The sequence below is a fragment of the Phyllostomus discolor genome, chromosome X (genome assembly GCF_004126475.2).
Source record: "Phyllostomus discolor isolate MPI-MPIP mPhyDis1 chromosome X, mPhyDis1.pri.v3, whole genome shotgun sequence".
In the NCBI taxonomy this organism is placed as follows: Eukaryota; Metazoa; Chordata; class Mammalia; order Chiroptera; family Phyllostomidae; genus Phyllostomus; species Phyllostomus discolor.
The window spans coordinates 15,137,811-15,159,978 of record NC_050198.1 but is presented as its reverse complement, the minus strand read 5'-3'; the positions used below and the strand labels follow the sequence as shown (position 1 = coordinate 15,159,978).

The 22,168-nt window shown below is 37.0% G+C and overlaps 1 protein-coding gene across 1 annotated transcript in view; it reads right to left on the bottom strand.

Annotated features, from left to right (window-relative positions):
* IL1RAPL1 (interleukin 1 receptor accessory protein like 1) overlaps positions 1-22,168 on the bottom strand; it is a 1,208,235-nt gene that overhangs the window by 247,157 nt on the left and 938,910 nt on the right. The window lies entirely within an intron of this gene.

Sequence of the window (22,168 nt, the reverse complement as noted above, 5' to 3'; positions counted from 1 at the left end):
CCTCAGTCTCCTCATCTGTAAAATGTGATTGATAATAGAGTTTGTGTTTTTAATGAGACCATTCAGGAAAAGTTCTTAGCATGATGTCAGACAGAAATAAATACTCTGTCAGTGTAATTGTTATAGTTAGACCTAACGGTAAATTTTCATTAATTATATTCCAGGACATTTCTTCTTGTGGCCGCTCAGACTTATTGGCACGCATAAGCCTTTGCTGATACTACTGCTTGGTCTAGTGTGAGTTTCTCCACCTGGAGAGATTATTCATCCTTTGGGTCTCAAAGCCAACACGGCATAGCCTTCTGACCTGTGGTGTCCTTAAGGCTCTCTACCCATAACACTGTATTACCCTTCATATAGACATATGCATGCAAACATCAGCTTCCCTGGCTGAAGTGGCATGCCCCCTGCGTGTATGTGGCGGGCACACTGGGACCTCCACAAATGTGGAAACTGGAACAACACGGGGAAATCTCTGACTCTAGTAATAAAAGATAAAGTTGAATTTGCAGGCTGGAGTTGAAATCTCTATACTTGAAAAATTAAAGAGGAGGAGAAAAGTCTCATTTTTGAAAGAATAAGATGGTTGAGAAAAGGCGGAACCCAGCAGGATCCATTTAGAGCTAGTTGCAGAGCACACTTTGTGCCAGTGTACAGGAAGTGCCGGGTTCTCAAAGGATAACCCAACAGATTCTGGTAGATTCCACTGGGCAGAATACATATTAAAAGGTTAAAAAGAAGAAGAGCTGCTTATTATACCTGGTGTACGGGTTTCCCTGAAATGAGGATAAATCACTCCACAAGGTGGATTTTAGATATGACTTGTGCTGCTTAACAAATCTTACACGACACTAATAAGCTTAGTCTCAGAGAGGAGACTTAAGCAAAAAAGATATGAAAATGCTAATCCAAACAAAAGCATACTATCAATAATGCTGACCTACAAAGCACAGTTGACCTTCTTCGCCACATTACAAAAAGACCCAAAACAGAACAGAGAAAAAAGTGGTTTCAGTACTTCTGTGTCATGGATGCTCAGAAGTGACCACTAATGGGATTTAGGTACATGACTGTAATTATGCACAGACTAATTAAAAACGACTGTCACTCACATTGTTCATAGCACCTCAACAATAGCAAACATGGCTGGGTTCATTTTAATTTAGAGTTGTGTCAGATTAGCTAATAGAGAGTATTACAATTATTGCTCAAGCTCATAAATCCTCTATGAAGACTTGTTGACAGTTTATTTTTATGTCATCGTCTTATAAAATGTCAAGAACCAATTTCCTAAAGTCATGTGCAGACTATCAGGTAATGATGATGGATTTCCCATAGAAATACATGACTTTTTTTCCCTTCTGAGAATACACAAAAATATAAGTAAAGGGTTTTTAAATATAATATAATAATTATATACACACACACACACACACACACACCCATAATGACATAGGAAACAGGGGAGGGGACTACAATAGAATTTTGGAAGCTTAGACAGTTAATGAGCATAGTAACTCCCTTAGAAGACCTGAAAAAGCTGAACCCCAACCTAACAGAAGTTTATACCAAGAAACAGCGTGATTATTAATGCAGAAACCCCAAAAGGCTAAGGAACTGATGACACCAGATATCTATGGAAGGTAGGATGAGAAGGGGGAAACATAAGAGGACTGTTCAAAAATTTTAAGAATCGATTCGATACTGATTTCCTTCTCCGTGACGGAAGGTGAGTTTATTCTGTAGCGAGAGCGTAAGTTCTCTGCACAGCTGAAGGAGTGCTTTTATGCTAAAGGTACGATCCTTTCTTACTCATTTTTCAGAAGCAGATAGATAGGCAGAATACTGAAGGATTCTTCCCTGTGAACGTGACCAATGCAAATCAAAAAACCCAAAGATACTAATGGCAGGGGTTTCCTAACGAGCCAGACAATTGAACCACGGAGCCCGCACTCAACAGGCTGTAAAGAGTGCCCAAGCATCATATTACTGCTTATACTTCCTGATGAGCGGATAACCAAGGACTGCCAACAAATTGAGGGGAGGCTTAGACATGAGGGGGGCCCAAATATGCAAATAAATAGACAACAGGAACTTGGGGAGAAAAGCAATCCCACTAAAACAAGAAAAGGAACTCAAGTGCCCTCAGAGAGAAGACATCTTATTGCCTCCCCATGGCAAGAACAGGTTGCTACAGAAAAAGATACATGTATATAGAAAAACACTAGTAAATACATGTATCATAAAAATTATTAAGAGGTTTGGAAAATATAAAGTTTAGGAATCCTCCCAGAAAGTCAAGCAAAAAGAAAAAGAGATGGAAAATTACTACACTTCATGGCTCCATAGTCATAAGCAACCAAAAGATGCAATGAAGCCAAAATGACTACATAAAGAGATGTTTAGGCAGAGGAGATGCAACATTGTGTAGTAAGAGTGAGAACTGAAAGAGAACTATCATCTTCATCTACGATACCAGGAATTCAATAGGTTAAACTAAGAAATCAATTTCAATAAGGTAATAGAACCCTGAAGTTGTGGTACAAGCACGTTATTAAAGGCAGGGCAGGAAATAGCGGACGTCCATTGCAGGTGGTCGCCTCTGGGAAGTGGGGTAACACTGTGCATGAGCGGACGGAGCAGAGGGGCTTACATTTTACACTAGATGGTTTTCATGACATGACTCCACCTGTAACTGTGATGACAATAGCTTCCCTTGCATTGTAAATAACATCCATATATACATAACAAAGAAGACATTCCATTCCCAACTAGACAGGAGAAATGTAAATGCACAGTTTAATTCGTTTTCAATATAAATGTTTTATTTTAATATGGAAAAAATGAAAGGGGTTATGACTATATTCGTTCCTGGGGGCAGGACATGATCAGTAACAGTCTTGAGATCATCTTAGATGCAGAACCCGGTTGCGGGGGAGAGGGCAATATAGTGAGTGATCTTTTAAAATAAATACAAAATTGAGTATGTTCAATTCAAATGATGGGCCTTTTTCTCAAGAAACCTTCAAGTTTTGGATTTTAAGTTGCCCTTTTCAGAAACTACAAATTATATCGATAGCAGGTGTTACTTTCTTTATTTTTTTAATAAATTGCAAACTGCATCGATAGCAGATGTTACTTAATTTTTTTAATTAATATTATTTGACAAACTAAATACACTGCCAACTCTGTAATGGTCTCCCTCCCTCCCTCCGTCCCTTCCTTCCTTCCTTCTTTCAGATAGTTCAACTGGTTCCCGGAATCTAAATGTTTTGAAATCACTGCTCTAAATGGCATCCAAAATTCTCATCGCTTTTATGAAAAAAAAAAATCGGATAACTCTTTACTTTCTAAGTACATTGAACAACCCAAGAGAAAAACCTCATGCCTGCAGAGCAGCGCAATTCCCTTTGTTTCACATCACATGGCATTATACGGCCATTTGTATACCGCTTTCCGTGTCTTGCTGATGACCAGCACAGCGGGATGGAATGCACTTAAATGAGCTGGAAAATGGAAGTCCCCCCCACACACTCAGAAATCGATATAGCATGGAAAGATAGACAAAGGAAGAAAACAATACAAAACCTAAAAGTGGTAAGCGGGTCACGGGAATTCAAATGGAAATAGGCATAGTGCAAAATCAATACTAATCAGATACGCGTCTGACTATATATTTTTTAAAAAATTGTTTAAAAAGTGGACTCTACTTTTTTTTATTCCCTACCATTTCCCCAGTTATTCAAAATGTTGTCTAAATTACTCAGTTACTAAACATTTTAATAACATGTATATATAGTGCCTTCCTTTTCTGGATAAAAGGGAAAGAAAATAAATCAGTAGCAAAAAGAAAAGACATAATTCATGATATCTATACTAGGATATTAATCTGATCATATATATTTGTGGACAAGTGAGTTTGAATGGGTATAACTCAAACTGTAAAAATAATGAGCAGTTTTCTTAGTTACATCTTACGCTTTTCAAACATTTAAACAATTAAAAAGTACCGGGAATCTTGAAATATACAATGATATGATAATGTGATTATAGCAAAACTCCAAAAAATACTTTTCCAGGACATAATAGTAAGTATAAAAACAAACTCCATTACATTTGTAAAAACAAGATGATCTCTGGAATATTACAATGAAATTTCAGTCATTACATAAGGACTTTTTGAACACAATATATCCACTGGCTGCTTGGAGATAAATAGAACTCCTGCTCTCGAGGGGAAAATAAGGCATTTAGAAATTAGTGTGCTTAATCATACAGTGAAAATTTGAAGCAGAGTGAGAAAAATAAGTTATCTCTCAGTCCAAAACTAATATGCCTTCCTCTCCAGGATGATGTCTCAAAAGCTTGTCCGGCCCAAACTTCTCCTCCACACTGTGTTCCCATTTCCCATTGGGAACGCCTTGCCAAAATGCACCACAGCCCTGTGTCCGCACGTTGACTCAACATACTTCCTTCAAAATATTGCTCATCTTTTTGACATTCTTCTTCCTATTACTGATATCACCGTCTTCCCAGCCAGGCATGATTAATATCCATTTTCTTTGCCTCCTCTCTCCGTCCCCTTCACTTCCTGTTAGTTGATACAGCCATCAGATCTGCACCTCTGATTTTCTCTGAAAGCTGACCCCCCTCAGGTCTGACCTTTTTCAGGCCCTAGTCTATCATTTCTCACCTAGACGATTAGTTTCCCAACTGTGCTCTGGCTTCTGCTTCTTTTTTCTCTCATTCATTCTACAGCTTACTATGAGACTACCTGACCTATGGGGTTCTATTCCTCCCCTGTTTTGTAAAAAAAAAAATAGATCTTCAGTGAAGTTAGGGTTTCAGTTTGGTGGAAATGTATCTATTGATATGTTCATCTGATCAGTTGGCTGAACTACTTCCGTTGGCTGTGATACTATCCAGTTCCCGAAGCCAACGAGCTTTCCCACCCCTGTGTCTCCCCTAAAACTGGTCTCCCGGCAATGCCTTTCTCTGTGTCTCTCCAAGTCCTGCTCTCTCACTAAGGTAGAGCCCACAGAATACTTTCACAATGAGGCCTTCCTTGATCCTGCTTTGAAATCACCTCTTCCTCTCTAAACTCACACAGGGTGCTCTTTCTGATTTTCCTTACCACTTTGCTTAACACTATGCTGGACATATGGCAAGTATTCAACAAGTACTTGATGAAATGAACAATTTAATATTATTACCTTAAAATCTTTCAATAGTATAACTCTGCTCATGAATCCTAAGACCTAGAATGCTGAATAATGTTAAGTGACTATCTCCACAGCTTTAAGGAGTTATGCTTATAATTATTATGGTTAGATACCAGGATGTCTACAAAGGGAGAAAAGCATATTATTACTAATGTTTTACTTGTGAAGACTTTGGGAAAATATACTAGTTTTCATTAGTAGATATAATCACCAATACACTTATGAATAGATACTCTTTTCCATTGCAGATGAGTTAACTCTTGTGAAACTGAAAAGAACTGAATATTGTCAAATTCAACTCTGAAGAGTTAGGATCTAACTTTCTTTGCTCTCTCAGAACTACTAGAAGTAACATTTTTTAATATTTATTTTTTATCTTTCAAGTACAGTTGTCTCCATTTTCACCCCACCATGCTCCCCCATCCCACCCATCCCCACCTCCCACCCTTGAACCTACCCCTTTCTGCTTCATCCATATGTCCTTTTTACATGTTCCTTGATGGCCGTTACCCTATCTTCCCCCATTATCCCTCTCCCTCTCCCCCCCTCTTGTTACTGTCAGTTTGTTCTTAATTTCAATGTCTCTGGTTGTATTTTGCTTGCTTGTTTGTTTTGTTGATTTGGATGCACTTATAGGTGAGATTATATGGTATTTGTCTTTTACCACCTGGCTTATTTCACTCAGCATAATGATCTCCAGATCCACTCATGTAGTCCTGAAGGGTAGGAGCTCCTTCCTTTTTCTCTGCTGTGCAGTATTCCATTGGGTAAATGTACCATACTTTTTTGATCCACTCATTTACTGATGGACACTTAGGCTGCTTCCAGCACTTGGCTATTGTAAATTGTGCTGCTATGAACATTGGGGTGCATAGGTTCTTTTGCATTAGTGTTTTAGGATTCTTAGGGTATAATCCCAGCAGTGGAATTGCTGGGTCAAAAGGCAGTTCCATTTTTAGTTTTCTGAGGAAACTCCATACTGTTTTCCACAGTGGCTGCACCAGTCTGCATTCCCACCAACAGTGCACTAGGGTTCCCTTTTCTCCACAACCTCTCCAGCACTTGTTGCAAGGATGGGACAATATTTGTAAATCAAGAAATGTAATACATCACGTAAATAAAAGGAAAGACAAAAATCACATGACCATATCAATAGATGCGGAAAAAGCATTTGATAAGGTACAGCACCCATTTATGATAAAAACACTCAGCAAAGTGGGAGTAGAGGGAGCATTCCTGAACATAATAAAAGCTTTATATGAGAAACCTATAGCCAACATTATACTCAATAGCCAAAAATGAGAAGCTTTCCCACTAAGATCAGGAATAAGAGAAGGATGTCCACTTTCGCCATCTCTATTCAACATAGTATTGGGAGTCCTACGCACAAAGATCAGACAAGAAAAAGAAATAAAGGGCATCCAAAGGAAGGGAGGAAACAAAACTGTCACTGTTTGCAGATGACATGATAGTGTACATAGAAAACCCTAGAATCCACCATAAAACTATTTGACCTAGTAAGTGAATTTGGCAAACCAGCAGGATTCCAGCTCAATATTCAGAAACGGAAGGCATTTTTGTATGCCAACAATGAAATATCAGGAACAGAAATCAGGAAAAAAATCCCATTTACTATAGCAACAAGAAAAATAAAGTACCTGGGAATAAACCTTACCAAGGAGGTAAAAGACCTGTATTCAGAAAACTACACAACATTGAAGAAAGAAATTAAGGAAGACGCAAATAAATGGAAGGACTAACATGTTTTTACTTCTTGAAAAATGGTTAGAGTTGCTACTCTTTGTACAGTTAATTGGACACTTTAAAACTCTGGTGTTTACAGCCTCCCACTGTTGGATCAGGCAAAAATTCCCCCTTATAGCCTCCAGGGGCAGTGTGGTCCCTGATTTTAGACTCGTGACCTCCAGAACCAAGATAAAATAAATTTCCATTGTTTTAAGCCAACAAGTTTGTGGTAACTTGTTACAGCTGCCACAGAAACTAATAGACATACGAGTTTTTAGGAAGGGAGGTGCCTAAAATGGTTGCTGAATTTCCACTATGCTTTGAGAAGTGCCCTCTTTCACCATTTCATTGCCATGTTCATTCCCCAGTACAGTGTATAGCTCCACTTTGAAACGTATGCAGATCTCATTTGTACCATCTGTGCCTGAGTTATACAGCGTAGCTTTCGTGACAATTACAGCCTGACTGATGAGATAACCCAGATATGTCTGTGTCTGTTAGCTCCCTCACATGAATAGCAGAAGCTCTAGAAAGTATAGAGATCATGATTATGATGACTAGGAAATCAGATTCCAGCAGGTGAGAAGACATACAGATGTACATATTGATATAAATATATAGCTATAGATATAGGACTATAAGAATTTTCTGTTAAAAAGGCCTTAAAGTTCCCAACAGGACAGAGAACAGTGGCTCTCAGCCTTCATTCTAGATCTAATAAATGTAAATTTTAGCTATGAGGGGAGGTAGGAGAGCTAGGAAACTGGGTATGTGTGTTTTGTAAGAGTTATACAGGTGTTTATGATGTCCATTCCTAGTTAAAAACCACTGCCACAGACAGTGGTGATGGAGATCCTGGTTTCTTTTACTACGCTACTTTCATTCTTATAATCATTTTCACAATTGGTGGATCTTTTGTGATACTAGGATTTATGGTGCTTTGACCTACTAAATGTCAGCCCATAGGAAAAATAGCAAATTACTGTATTATGTTAATAGAGTACACATTTGCATTATAAAAGCATTTCTATTTCTATGAAAACCTTAACAAGTTCTTTAATGTTAACATATATTTACAAGTCATGTGAAGGCGTATTGTAAATGTCATAAAAATACCATAAGTCCAATTTAACTTCTGGGTAAACATTAATTTTGATCCAATTGTTACAGGTGTTCTAAATGGATAATTTACTAATGTCTACCTAGGTTTTAACTTTAAATTCTCAAACAATCATTAGCTGCCTTTAAATTACTTACCTATATATAGTCAGATAATTATACGCAGAGAGAAAATGTGAATCCTAAATTAACAAAAGTCAACTTGTGTGCAGGGAGTTAGCAGTCACAGTAAATTGACAAGTCAATTATTAGTTTCATTTTCTCCATTTTAAGAACTGAAACGAGACCACTTGCTTTCTGTTTGCTATTTAAGAAAGAACTATAACTTGCTGCTTTTTAAAGACTAAAAACGGATGAGCTAACCGGCTCTTCTCTTTCTCACATTACCTTCTGCAGCTCATGAAACATTCTGCTCATGAATGTTCTAAGTACTTCCATTTTCTTAAGTGCCTTGAAAAGATATTTCATGCTTGAGGATCACTGGAGGAAGAGATGTGTCTTGTTAAAATGTATGCGAGAGAGCAACAGTACAAAAGAAAACGGGAATAGGACAACAGGAGGCAAAGATGAACAGAAACAGATTCAGGAGACATGCAACCGAATAGGGGAAGAACAGGTCTGACAAATATTTCAAGGACAAGTTTCTGTTCGATTGCATTATTACTAGATATTCTATCGACAAGACAGAATCTGTTAACGGTGGGGTAAAATGAAAATGAATTAGTCAATAAGGATGAGATCATTCTAAATATTATATGACAGAAGAGTCAAAGATTTAAGAGAGCATTGCTCCCAACTAGAATTTAATAAAGGAGTGAAGAAGGAAACAATAATCAAAACACTAGTGTATAGACAAGTCACAAGAAGTATGACATATAGCTTCAGTCACGTCCTGTAAGATGGAGGCACAACACAGGCATCACAGACTGTTGGACAGATGAAACGAAACAACATGAAAATGCCTTGCAAATGCAAGACATTCCAAGAGCAAAGAGAGAAAATGATCATTAATCACGGAAAGCTGCACCTACAGGGTCCTGACCTTCCGGTTGATTAAAAAGCTCATTTGAATGAGAGCTGACATTCACTCATGGCTGGAACTACATACAAGGACAGAAAGTCTAGGCCTCTTTTTGAAGAACAAGAATTATCCCTGAGGTTAACCAAGATTGTAATATAAAGCCTTTGTAGACAGGCTGTATCTATCTATCTATCTATCTATCTATCATCTATCTATCTATCTAGCATCTCTCTATCTTTTAGCACACCTTGTGCTCAGTAGACACTCAATGACAAAGTAGTAAATGCAACTAGTGAACCCATTTCTCATTCTGAACCCCTAAGATTGTGGAGTCCACCTGACTAAACTTTAGAGATCTGCTCTAAACTGAAGATGCCAGTTCACCTTCTAACCGTGACCAGTTTCCTGGCAGAACTGTGATATGTAACTGTTCTTTTAACCTCTATTTATTTCTCCAAGCTGTACCTACTGCTTTTTTGACCTTCAATAGCCATCTGATCTAGATTTGATTTATTGCTGAGCTTCTAGGTTGGATCTTCATAGCTCAGCCAGTGTCCTCGGCCCTGCCTTATCTACCTGCTTCATCCATGAAGGAGGATCTTCAATCATAGCACGCAATTAAATCAAAACTACCAGTTTCAGTGTGGTTTCTTCTGTTACTCCCTAGTATACAGCTACTGAAAATAGTGAGTTATAAATGTTGGCGTTTATTTATGAATATTAAAGCTGCATTTCTGTGCATCGGGTACTGACCTACATATTACAGATATGAAGATGAAAACACTGTAGTCCATTCTTTAAGGGTTCCAAGTGCAGTAAGGAAAAATTGACACATATGATATGTACACTAAATGAGAGAAATGCTCGAATAAAAGTGTGAAAAAGAGACTTGCCAGCACTTGAGAAACGTTATCTAATTCTGCCTAGTGGGAGTGAAGTCAGGGAAGACTTCGTGACGGTGACAATGGGGTTTATCTCAGCACGTCAGTAGACAGGCACAGGGGATAGAGGCAGGAGAAGGAATTCCGGATGGCGGGTCTCACAAGCGTAAAGGACAGAGTCACAGAAGGCCATGCCGTGATCGAGAGGGCCTGGCTCGGGGTGTGAGCTTAGTAGGAGGGTAAATGGAACTATGAAAACAAATGGGGTGAGACTGGTGAGGGAGTGGGCTTTTACCTTAGAAGCGACAGGCAAGCCTAATATTTTAAGCAGCGAATCTAGCATGATTTCAAATTACAATGATAATTTTCTTCCCAAAACAAAATTGAGAGTCTGACAGACAGACTCTGCTTAATTTTGGTGTATGGACTAAAAATTCTAATGCCCATGATAGGACTTCTATTCTCCGTAGCCCCAAATTCTTGACTGTGATGATTATATATAGGAGTCAAGATTACATTAAACTGATGGGGGCTTTAATTAATAAGGCCTTATTAATAACTATAATTAATAATAATGGATCGCATACACCATCTTTTTGTCAGCACATCTGATTTCCTTTAAGTAGGACATATGTTTCCTACTTCACCGTGGTCTCTACTGTTCTTTACTGCGTTATACCTGGAGTTACGTTATTCATTTATATTACATGAACTTGACTTTAATAACCTATGCTGTAGCATTTCTATCTTTTCAGGAACCCATCTTTTACATGAAGATATCTTTAACACCTGAGAATCTGACATTTGGCTTGCAGTTAGCATTAAGTTCAAGGTTGAGAGATAACATCCAGAGACAGCGGTAAGATGAATACAGGAGGAGCTGAGAAGTATACACTTCAGTACACAGAGAATGTCAGTATTAGTTGAGAGGAAAGGCAAGGAAGAGTTTTCTGATTGAGAGAGACTGCATTCAAAGGCCTTAGGCTGGCTAGTCCTGCCCCCATATGATAATGAAGAAACAATAAAGGTGGCAGCTACATTAATAAGATGTGGATTAACCAAGGACCTTAAAGTAAATAAACAGAAACTACAAAAACATGGCTTTTGTAATAACTACTGCTTGCTTCCCACCTTTGTCTGGTACAAGCGTTCACGTACTCACACAAGCACTCAGGTTTCCTCACCACAGGAGAAAGAGCACACAATAGCCGCCAGAAGTCTCCTGTCTCCCCTCTGATGCTATCCTAATAGGTTCAAAACTGAGATGTGTGACCTAAGATGAGCCAATCAGGATTCGTCCCCAGGGAGTTGCCAACTCCAGCTAGAGTTCCAAACTGCACTTTTTCCCAGGGTTAAAAGAATGGAGCAAATCACTGCCCTCCCCATGTATGCTCTCAGCTCCCCGTCGCGTTCCACCTCTATAAAATATGATGACACGCAGGGAGAAACAGAGAAGAAAAGGAAAATTCAAACATCCTTGAGGCCAGCGCTACTCCTGCCTGTTAAGTGGTCTGTCACTTGTGATTAGAGCCCCGACAATGACAAACCAGAACCTGTGATTCTTCAGGTGTAAGCTATCTAGGCAAAAAAGTTGGTGCAAAATAAAAAAAAAAATACTCAAATAAACTTTTGCTTGAAATAGCCATCTGTCTGAGACAAAAACTGTTTTTGCATTATTTTCCCTCTAAATTGTTTATCTACTTGCCTCAATTCTCTAGGTTATTTCCTGCACATGAACAGCGGCTGAAAGAAAATGAAGGCCTGTCTGCCCCGGGATCTGGCAACAGCAGAGTTCTTTCCTGATTTAACATCACATTCAGACATAGTAACTGATGCTCGCTTAACTTCACGTGAAGCTAATAGATCACGTATTTCTCCAAGGGTCACTTATTTTTATCTCCCATTAAATAAAAATGTGACTTCCACTTTCTAATTCATCCCAAATCCTGATAAACAGCATTGAAGTGAAAAGACATTATTCACGGGAAACAGAGATGGGCTTTTATTTTTTTAAAAAAAAATCATTACATATTACATATATATCTAATAAAAATCTCTGAATAATCTCTTCATACATTTAATGTGACATAAACTTCTGAAGCAAATATTTATACTGCTTATAAAGAGGCTGTGCAAAATAAGCAGAGTGTATAATAGTTTTATTGCATCGCAAGTCATTTTAGCCAAAATTAGGTACGTTATTCAGAAAGCATTAACAATTTAATCAATGAATTAAAAGTTTTAAAGTTATCAAGATAATTAATATCAAATCTGAAATACATGTTCCTTAGGAACACTACATTTTTTCCTTTAAAAAGAGAAAACAAACACACTCTTGCTAAACTTCCCCTAAGCTATTTCACAGAACGGCTGCTTACTGCCTACTTGGGGTAATTGTGTCAAATTTTCCTGGAACTCATCATATTCTAAGTGTCCTATTTCTAACAATGGCTTGATGTGACAGGATGCATTCATATTAATTTTTCTAGAAAGCAATGCACTTTCTTTTGCTCTCCTCCTACTCAAATAGCTGCCAAGTTTCTATCAGCGCTATCCTTCTAAGGTCTTCCAAGGAAAATGCAAGGTCAGTGCCCTGCTTTTATTAAACTACAAATAAATATTCTCTGAGAGTGAGAGCCTGCAGCCTGCATGTATGTTTGAGGAGAAGACCATTTCTGTAAAGAGGAAGGGAGAAGAAATCATGGACTCTCCTGGAACTTATGCTTTTTTCTCACGATCGCTGTGGAGCGGAAGTGGAAGTGGGAAATAGCTCCTGACCAGATCATGTACCCAAAGCTTATTTCAATACAGATGGATTTTGGAAAGTAAAATTCTTTATTAAGGTTTCTTCTTTTCTTTTTTATTATTCAATCGGATGATATATGCCACAACTAGATTTTACACAGTTTAACTGCTAAATTAAAAAAAATCCTTAGTGTTTCTGAGAAAGCCACATGGGACCTGTGTGGGGGGCATTGGAAAGAGGACGCTTCCCGAGAGTTGTGCTGGGAGACTCAGGTTTTTTTTTTTTAAGATTTTATTTATTTATTTTTAGAGAGGGAAGGGAGGGAGATAGAGAGAGAGAGAGAGAAACATCAATGTGTGGTTGCTGAGGGTCATGGCCTGCAACCCAGGCATGTGCCCTGACTGGGAATCGAACCTGCGACACTTTGGTTCGCAGCCCGCGCTCAATCCACTGAGCTATGCCAGCCAGGGTGAGACTCAGGTTTTAAATCCTCCTGAATACTCTTGTGCATTAGCATTACCCGGATATGTTTTGGAGGATATGTTTAGGCACATCTTACAATGTGAATGTTTAGGCATTCATAATGTAGCAAATCAGATGTCATTATGTATATGTTGATATTAAAAAGGAAATCATTATGAAATACATATGAATGCATTAAGAAAAAATAAGTGGTCAGCAGAATAGTGTGATGAGAAGGGCCATATACATTCCAGAAGAATCAAAATTCAAAATGCTCCTTTGAAGTTGGAAATAAGAGCTTTTACCACAGTTGTCGCTGTGGAGAAGCAAATGACACTGTGGGCAGTCATTCTGTCAGGGATACATTTCAACAGAACCAAGGCAGAGAAAGCAGTGTGATGGTCCTCAAAGTATCTTCCTCATGGAAATAAACTGATTGGTCAAGATCGACCACAAGGTATTCTGGTTACTCAAATATTCTCTCCTACCACATCAATTTTCAAAGAATTAGATTTAAATGAAACACCGGTGATTCTGAAGCTGGTGAATACAATTTAATATTTGCTCAGAGGAGGCAAAAAGTCACAATGGGGACATCAGTTTCCACTGACAAACAAGGGGAAGCCATGTGATGTGATGGATGGATGAGCTTTCATCTGGGTCAGTTAGAAGCACTACTTGCTGATGAACCTCATCTCGTGAAAATGTTAAAAATTTGTGCTACCACAGAGAAAAGTTATACAGGTGATTATTCAATTACAAAAGGATTCTTATGCAAAATTATTCACCACAGAGTTTCTTTAAATAGTATATTTCCCTTGTGCATATAAATCTTTCACTGGCCATTAGCTGCTTAAGAGAGACTGGGGGACAGAGCCTCTTAAAACTGATGTGTTAAGCCACTACTAACTAAAGATCAATCAAAAATGAAAGAAACACTTCTCTGATTTTATGATGATTCAATATACCCACAAGGCTGTGGGAACACACTAAGTTGGTAGCATAAGTTATGGCTGGAATACTAAGTGTTCTAGCATTTAACCATAAAATAATGGTATCCTATTTTCATAATCATATGCAAGCACAAGTGATTTTTCATGAAGAGTCTGCATATAATTTAGGAAGACTTAGTTATTTGGCCAAAATTCAAGAGGAAATTTATGGACGAAGAATTCTTTTTATAATCAAATTTTAAGCGATGTGGGTCTTTTTATAGCTTCTATTTTAGTGAACACCAGTCATGTGGTACACACTCTTATTCGGAAACCTCTTTCTATATTCTACACCATAACGTCCTTTGGTGGGTTTATTTCTGAGAAATTGGCATTTACTTTGCAAATTCAGAAGGAGTTCTTGTTAAATAGGATACTGATTGCATTTTTCTATGCTAGTAAATATTAATCATTAAGAAAGACTCAGAAAGCTTTGCGATAACAGTGCTTCTCAGAGAAAGAGCAATATTTTCCTATGAAATAAATATGACTATTGCCAAAACCATCAGGAGGAACTTGACAGGCATAATGTTTTGAAGCTTTGTTTTATAAAATTATTCTTATGTTTCTTGTCCTAAGAAATATGATATCTGGATTTCTTTGGTTTAGAAAAATATTTTTTCACTCTTACTCTCTTCTTGATGGTCCTTTATAAACTCATGTTGCAAAGGGTCCATTACATGGCCATTTTTTAAAGAATGGGAATCACTGTCTTCTTTTATAACCATGTACTTATTGTGTGCATTTGGATAGACTTGTAGAAGAATTAAGTAATCAAAAATCAATAATTTCTTTAAGATTAAGTCTCATTTAAGTGGAAAATTTAGTATGTATATTGTGCTCTTAGAAGGGAGATAGAAATCAATTTACTAAAATATTATTCATCCTGTAATGAAGCCAATGTCTACTACCATAGTTGCTACTCTAGCAAGAATATAAGCATGATCAAATAATCATTAGTATTCAAAATGCACTTCAGGAAACTTCTAGATTTAGCATTCAAATATCTCAATTACTAGCAGTAAGCATGCATTGACTATTTAATATACACCAGGCAATGTACTAATCTTTACATGCATTATCTCATTAAATGCCCAAACTGACTCCATAGAGGTATGCATTATTTTGGAGCTTTTTTCATTGATTAGGAAAATGAGGACTGTTTGCTCAATGTTACACTAGTAGTATGTGGCAGAGCTGGATTGTCACCTACATCTGTCTGACAGAATGACCTAAACTTGGAGCCACCACCATCTACTGCCTCTTTATAATAATAATAAGTATTATATCATTAATATATATTAATATGTAATTAATATCTTTTGATTATATAGTAATAATATATAACTAACATATAATTAATAATATAATAATAATTATATAATAATAATGTGATCTATTTGTTTCCATAAATTTGTGATATAAAAGCATGTAACAAACTTTGTTCTCTGTTTTCTCATCAGTTAAAGAGAAGGATCTGACTTAACTACCAAAGCCCCTCCATTTTCTAAAGTTCTTAAATCGAGAATTGTGAAGAGTTATACATATTTAGTTTATTAACTGGCCAGCCACAAATAAAATAACATTTTTAGTGCTGTAGCAAAAGAGCAGTGTTCATGAGTGACGTCAATGCCCAGCAAAGTAGACCAGAACTAGACCAGGACTTGGAAATGTCAGTGGACTTTGCGCACTGGTTTTGTGACAACGCTCTTTCCTGGACCTTTTCTCTCCCCCTCCATCGTCTCTCCCTCCTGGCTATTTTCCAAGGTAAGAATAAGCAGGCTCACATACATTGTTTCTATTCCAATTTTAATGCATTTTAACAAGTGCTTCCTTCATCTGGCTTCCAAACTGTCAGGTACCAGTAGCCCACAGTGACTGTTCTAACCTTCACTGCCATCTTTGGGCTTCTAGCCTTTTCCAGCACTAGGCCTTAAGCACTTAACACTTATAAGGAAGTTCAACTTCCACTTAGATAGCAATTTTTAAAGCAAACATGCAAAATTGTATTTTTCTCTCAAGTGAATCCTCCTGTCTGGCACTAAAGAAAGACATTGATTTTGAAAATCTGCAAGGTTCATAGAAGTTAGGTCATAAAATGATCTAGGAATACTAACACCACCTTCCATTTATTGATTTGACATTTGTTTCAGGATATGAAATGTTAACTAAATACTAACATGAAAAACATTCCTCTTCAGGTTTGACTCATAATTTTTAACGTGCTTTTGGTTTCCAAAGTAACATATCAGACCACAACTGTTAAGAGTTATTCCTTTCATTTATCACAGCATGATAAATTTGGCTTCACTAGAACTAAACACCATCAGTTTAAATAATTATAATAGCATTGGGTATTTGCCTTTACATAATTTAATTATGATGTGCATTTGTCCAGAAGCTCTGATTTATCTCTAACAGGCTTTTCTTCAGGCAGCAGAACTATGCTGATCTGCATGTCTTCCTAAAGTGGGCAACAATGACGTCACTTTTCATCTACAACTTGGACTTTGGATACAGATCCTTGTATCCAGAGTAAAAGGGAATTTTTATGTTTTTTTTTAAATGAGTTCATCTGTGAAAATATGTTTTCTACATTCCCTACGGTGCAGTAAAACCAGAGTCAACAGCATTACATTTGCTCACGACAACCAGAGGAGTAATTATGAATGGAAAACCCCAGTCAAAGCTGACTTCCCTACCTCTGGAAAGCAAGGTCAAATGTGCATCACTTGCACACCTCAGCAACAAAGCGTCCTTTTGGCATCAACAGTACTATAGGGCACTTTCAGAGTTAGGTATCAAATTCAACACCTGAGTTGTTTTGTTTCTAGGGTATTGATATTAAATACTTCTCTGCCCCAGAAAGGAAAGAGGCGCTTCCCGATTTGAGCAAGACAGAGTGGTCACTTCAGAAAGGGTGTGTTTTGTTGCAAAAAAAAAAAGCCATGAAAATCTAGACCTAGATAGCAAATGTTAGAGGACTATATTTCACTTTATAAAATAATTACTTATAAATTCTCCCTGGATTAAAAACTCAACTGGCATACTTGTAATAAAACACATTCCATGCACAATATATTTATATACACTGTTACAGAACCTATAAAGCATTAGAGTGCTTCAATATCTAATTATTTTAACAATGCAGTGAATGAAACATATAATTTACATGACAAGGGATTTTCCTATAAAAATATCAATCAGGCTCTATTATATAATGTATGGACATTTCCCCTCAGTCTACCTGTAATTTAAAATTCTGCAAATGATAATATGCTGTAACAGGTAGGGTGTGCCAGTTAAGTTCTGGTGTGACATTTTATTTGAACTAGCCTGTACTTAAATTGGATGAAGTTACAGGTATGTGTGTAGTTAGTTGCTCAGGTATATAAGTGTTTGTTTTCTTTTTTTAATCCTCACCTGAGGGTATGTTTATTCATAGGAAAGGGAGACAGAGAGAGGAGAGAGAGAGAGATTGACTGGTTGCCTCCTGTTGGTGCCCTGAGTGGGGATCGAACCTGCAACCTTTTGGTTCAGGGGACCATGCTCCAACCAACTGAGCCACCTGGCTAGGGCTCTAAGTGTTTGCTTTTTAACAAACTTAACAAATGCAAGTAAATACTAAAGAAAAAAAGAATACTGTCTGGCAACCTATATTCAGTCCACTTTTATTATTTTCTCTTGCAGAAAATGTATTCATGTGTGCCCTTTGTTGTAAGCACATCTCAGCATCAATTAGTATTTATTGCCCTCCCCTGTGCCCAGAGCACATCACAAAATTACTGTGTACTTTATTAGAAAACAGAGTGTAGTAGAAGTTCTCAGTTGAGCACTAAAATATCCAAGGGAAGAAAATGGATAGACACTTTTGACCTTTGATTAGGTTTATATATTTCATCCACTGTAGACATTTACATAAATGGATGAGGTTTATTTGAAACCCCCCAAATGTGGATAACCTTGAAAAAAAGAGAGGCCACCTGGACGCAATGAGGGAAAAGAGAGAGAAAGAGGTAAGAGAGAGGAGGAAAAAATGATTCTGGATATTGAAGGAAAGTTGCTTTTCCCTCAAGAGGTCCATGTTACAAAGGTATCATTTTATTAATTGTACTAATTATTAAAAGTTATTATACTCATTGTATACTTGTGGTGAGAGTGTATATACCTATTCTAGTAAGAATTCTAAGAGTATGTAGCAAGAAACTTAAAATTATTTCCTTGTACCCAGTATTTTTTCCTTTAGGAATCTGTCATATTAAAATAATCATAAAGCCAGGGGCCAATGTACAGATAAAGACCTTTGCATCATTATTTATAATAAAGTTGGAAAAATCAAAATTTCAACCATATATGAAGTTATGACATTCACACAGATATCATGTAGCCATTAAAAGAGTGTTTTCTGAGAATATTTAAGAAGAACAGAATGTTTTTACAATGTAAAGTCTAAGAAACAGGATTCTTTTCTGTATCCCCTCAAATTTCTACCATTAACTAGTATACTTATTTTTTAAAGCAAAAACCAAAATGTAAATACAGTTATATCTGCATCTGGATACATAATGATAATCTCCAGTAAACTCTAGGTTGTAAAATAATATGTGCCTCATTAGGTCTAGGGTGGGATGGATTTCTACCCTTCAAAAGTCTGGTTATTATCAATATAACAACCTCGATTCCGGAAGGCTCTGAAAATGAGCTCCCGGCCATAGCAAGAAGGCCACATTCCTGACTGGCATTCCCAGTGCTCAAACTCAGCATGACAATGGTTGCTGTCTTATGAGCCCTTGAACTACAGCTGCCTGAAAGGACTAAGTGAGGCTCACCCCCCGGACGGAAGTTCAGAATTGCACAGTGTGATTTCTGAGCCTTTTGCCCAAGAAAGTGCTGTACATATATTTGCTGACTCCCGAAATTTATTTTAAGGGTCCAAAATTCTTTTTCTTTCACATTAGAGATGGCACAGAGATGCCAGTTAAAATGGAAACGTCGTTCTGTGACCACATACTGACTGAAATTCAAACCCATAATTTACATATTTTATATACATCTAGTTACCATTTAATTTTTCCCTAAGTACTTTGCTTTTTTGTGTGCTTTGCTTTCTGTGCTGAAACAGGTTAAAATGATTGTGATCGGAACACTTCCAGTTTTGAGAAGATGACAGGAATGAAAGAAAAGGAGGGCACAAGTGATGGTGAAAGGGAAAGCAGGCATGGCCAGCAAAGAGCAGGGAAAGAACAGTTTGGAAGTGGAGACAAATCCATGTATTTCATGATTTTATCTGTCCTTATAAATGTATTTTATGTATTTGAAGACTAACTGGGGAACTGATGGATTTGCAATTACCAAGGTCAAGCAGTTGTGGGTGCAACTTTGCCAGGGTGCTCAAGTTAGGTCACCCGACATGTACCAGCTCAGCTTTGTGTAATTTCTAATGATTGTTCTTAGACTATAACTCATATGACAGTTTTATTATCCTCTGAAATCAAGGTTGAGTCAGTTTAGGACAAGCTTGAGTCAGACCCCTGAGTTCTTGGCTTTAAACCTCATTTGGAGATTCAAACTTCTCATAAGCGTAGGTGCCACTTACAGGTTCCCTGTCCCTGGTCCTGGCTACAGTCTTTACTCCCACCCATGACTCTTCACTCAGCCCCCTTTCTTATGATATGATACCACATTTTGAGCCTGTTGGACTTGATATCTTTTTCAAGTCTAGAAAGAGCAAACATTAAATCTCCAAGGAAGTGAAAATTCAAAGACCTCATGTTCCTCTTGGCAATGACACAATAAAGGAATTAGAGTATTTCCTAGAGCATGTTAATAACAGCCATGAGCAGGCATCTTGAACCTTATTTTTTGTCCTCAATATTATTTCCTATTTTCACTTATTCTGTGTGATCAGCTGTTCTCCTACTCTAAAACTATTGCAGTAACAACACTAGGAAGGTGTTAGTTATTTCAAATCAGCTGGTACTCAGAAACTCAAGGATTACGGTTAAATGATTTATGGTATTCACTGAAATCTGGAATCAGAAAATAAAACAAAACAAAAGTTGTATAAAAGAATCCAAACCCCTGGTTCACATCTCTAGTGTACCTGGTGTTGCCAGAGAACCAGCATTGCTTTAGGCAGTGACAATGAAGGAATGAGAGTATGTCCTGGATCATTTTGACAGCAGCCATGCCCATTTTATTCCAATGACTATCCAGTCAGCCCTTCCAATTTGCATGAGAATTTTCATATTTTCAAAGTGATTCGATTAGTCTTTATACTTTTGGTGCACAAAAAAGTGATTTTTAAAGGGAAATCTTTAAAATTATTTCTTTCATTTTGTAAAACATTTTAGTCAGAAGTAGAGAATAATCTGACGTATTCCAGTTTCAGGGACAATATCAGGAAACCCAATGGGCAACCAACAATCATGAAATTATTGTAATTATATTGTGAAGTAAACAGATACAATGAATCTCATTGTCACTGTGTTTGTTACTGACAAATGGTACCATAAACAAATCCTTCTTGGCCCAAGAATTTACAGTTTTGAATGACTCCTTAGAAGTGCATCTCCCTAGGAGTTATTGAAAGGTCTGTATGAGCATGGCCACCTATGAAAATTTATATTTCAAAATATTTTTTGGAAAATAACAATCAAATCAATATACAATATTGATATAACAATATAACAATATACATCAATATACCCTAGCATGAGTAAAGAGTGTGACAGAGTTTTAATGTATCTGCTTGTTTCATGTATGGCATCGCTTTAATTCTGCTTGTAGTCTTCCACCTCAAAATAAGAAGAATGATAATACTATTTTACTTGCATGCATATGGCATTGATTCAAAGGTTTGGGCTTACCATCAAAGAAGCGTGTTAATAGCCTGACTTGTATAAATCCAGCACATGTTCTTTCCTCAAGGTTAGTGTGTGTATGTCCAATGTTAGAAGTCCATTGAGTAAAATCATTTTAGAAGTTCATGACCATCATCATATTTTGCCCTATAACTTTGCATATGCCATTGTAAAGATCACTGCATCTGTAATCTTCATTTTGAAGATGATTTACAATTTTAATCCAAATTCTCACTCTAAGAATAGTTATAGTACTCGTAACTTAAGGGATGGGCTATCAATTCTTTTGTAGCTGTACACAATAAATGCATCTCTACTCTCAATGGTCAATGTAGGAAAAGTTCCTTAACTAACAAGAATATACGGTTAAATCCAGACTTTTGGTAATCTTTTATATCAAACCACAAAAACAAGTAATTTTCTGCTGAAGTTGATGATATATACATGTATACTATATTTCAAATATAAATAACACCTAAAATAATATAATTAAATATGCTATATATATTTATAGTTAAGATGGGAAAGTTTTCATAATCTGGTATGATTGAATATAGAGAAACCAAATGCAAAAATTATAGACTAAACTCTAAGATAATTATGTTAGAATTCTGATTTGTGGACAACTGGACACATTTATCAAATTATGTCCTATCCACGTTCTTATGTCCCAAGCCTATTACTCCTTTAACCAAAAGCCACTCACTCACAGTTTATTAATAATTAACCATAACTTAACTGCCATAAATAATATCCACTATATTTGATTAAATAAAAACGATTTGAACTGTAATGATAACATTTCTTTTTATGAGTGTGTACCTTTTCCCCCAACTTTCAAAAACTGCATTTTAGTGTATTTAATAATAGATAAGCCAAACAGTTCCATATTGTCTGCTTTAAAACCAGTTCAAGCTTCATCAAATGACAACATAACACCATCAGTAAAACTTTCAGCCCATCTCATTTCCCAACAAACATCTAAATGACACATGAGATTTTACATCCATATGCCCAGCTTTGTCTTAATGCATGCACTGCGAGGATAGGACGGTCCATGTTTGCCGGTATTTTCTACTTTTTCTCCCTTTCAGCACACACAGGAAGGGCTCAGAG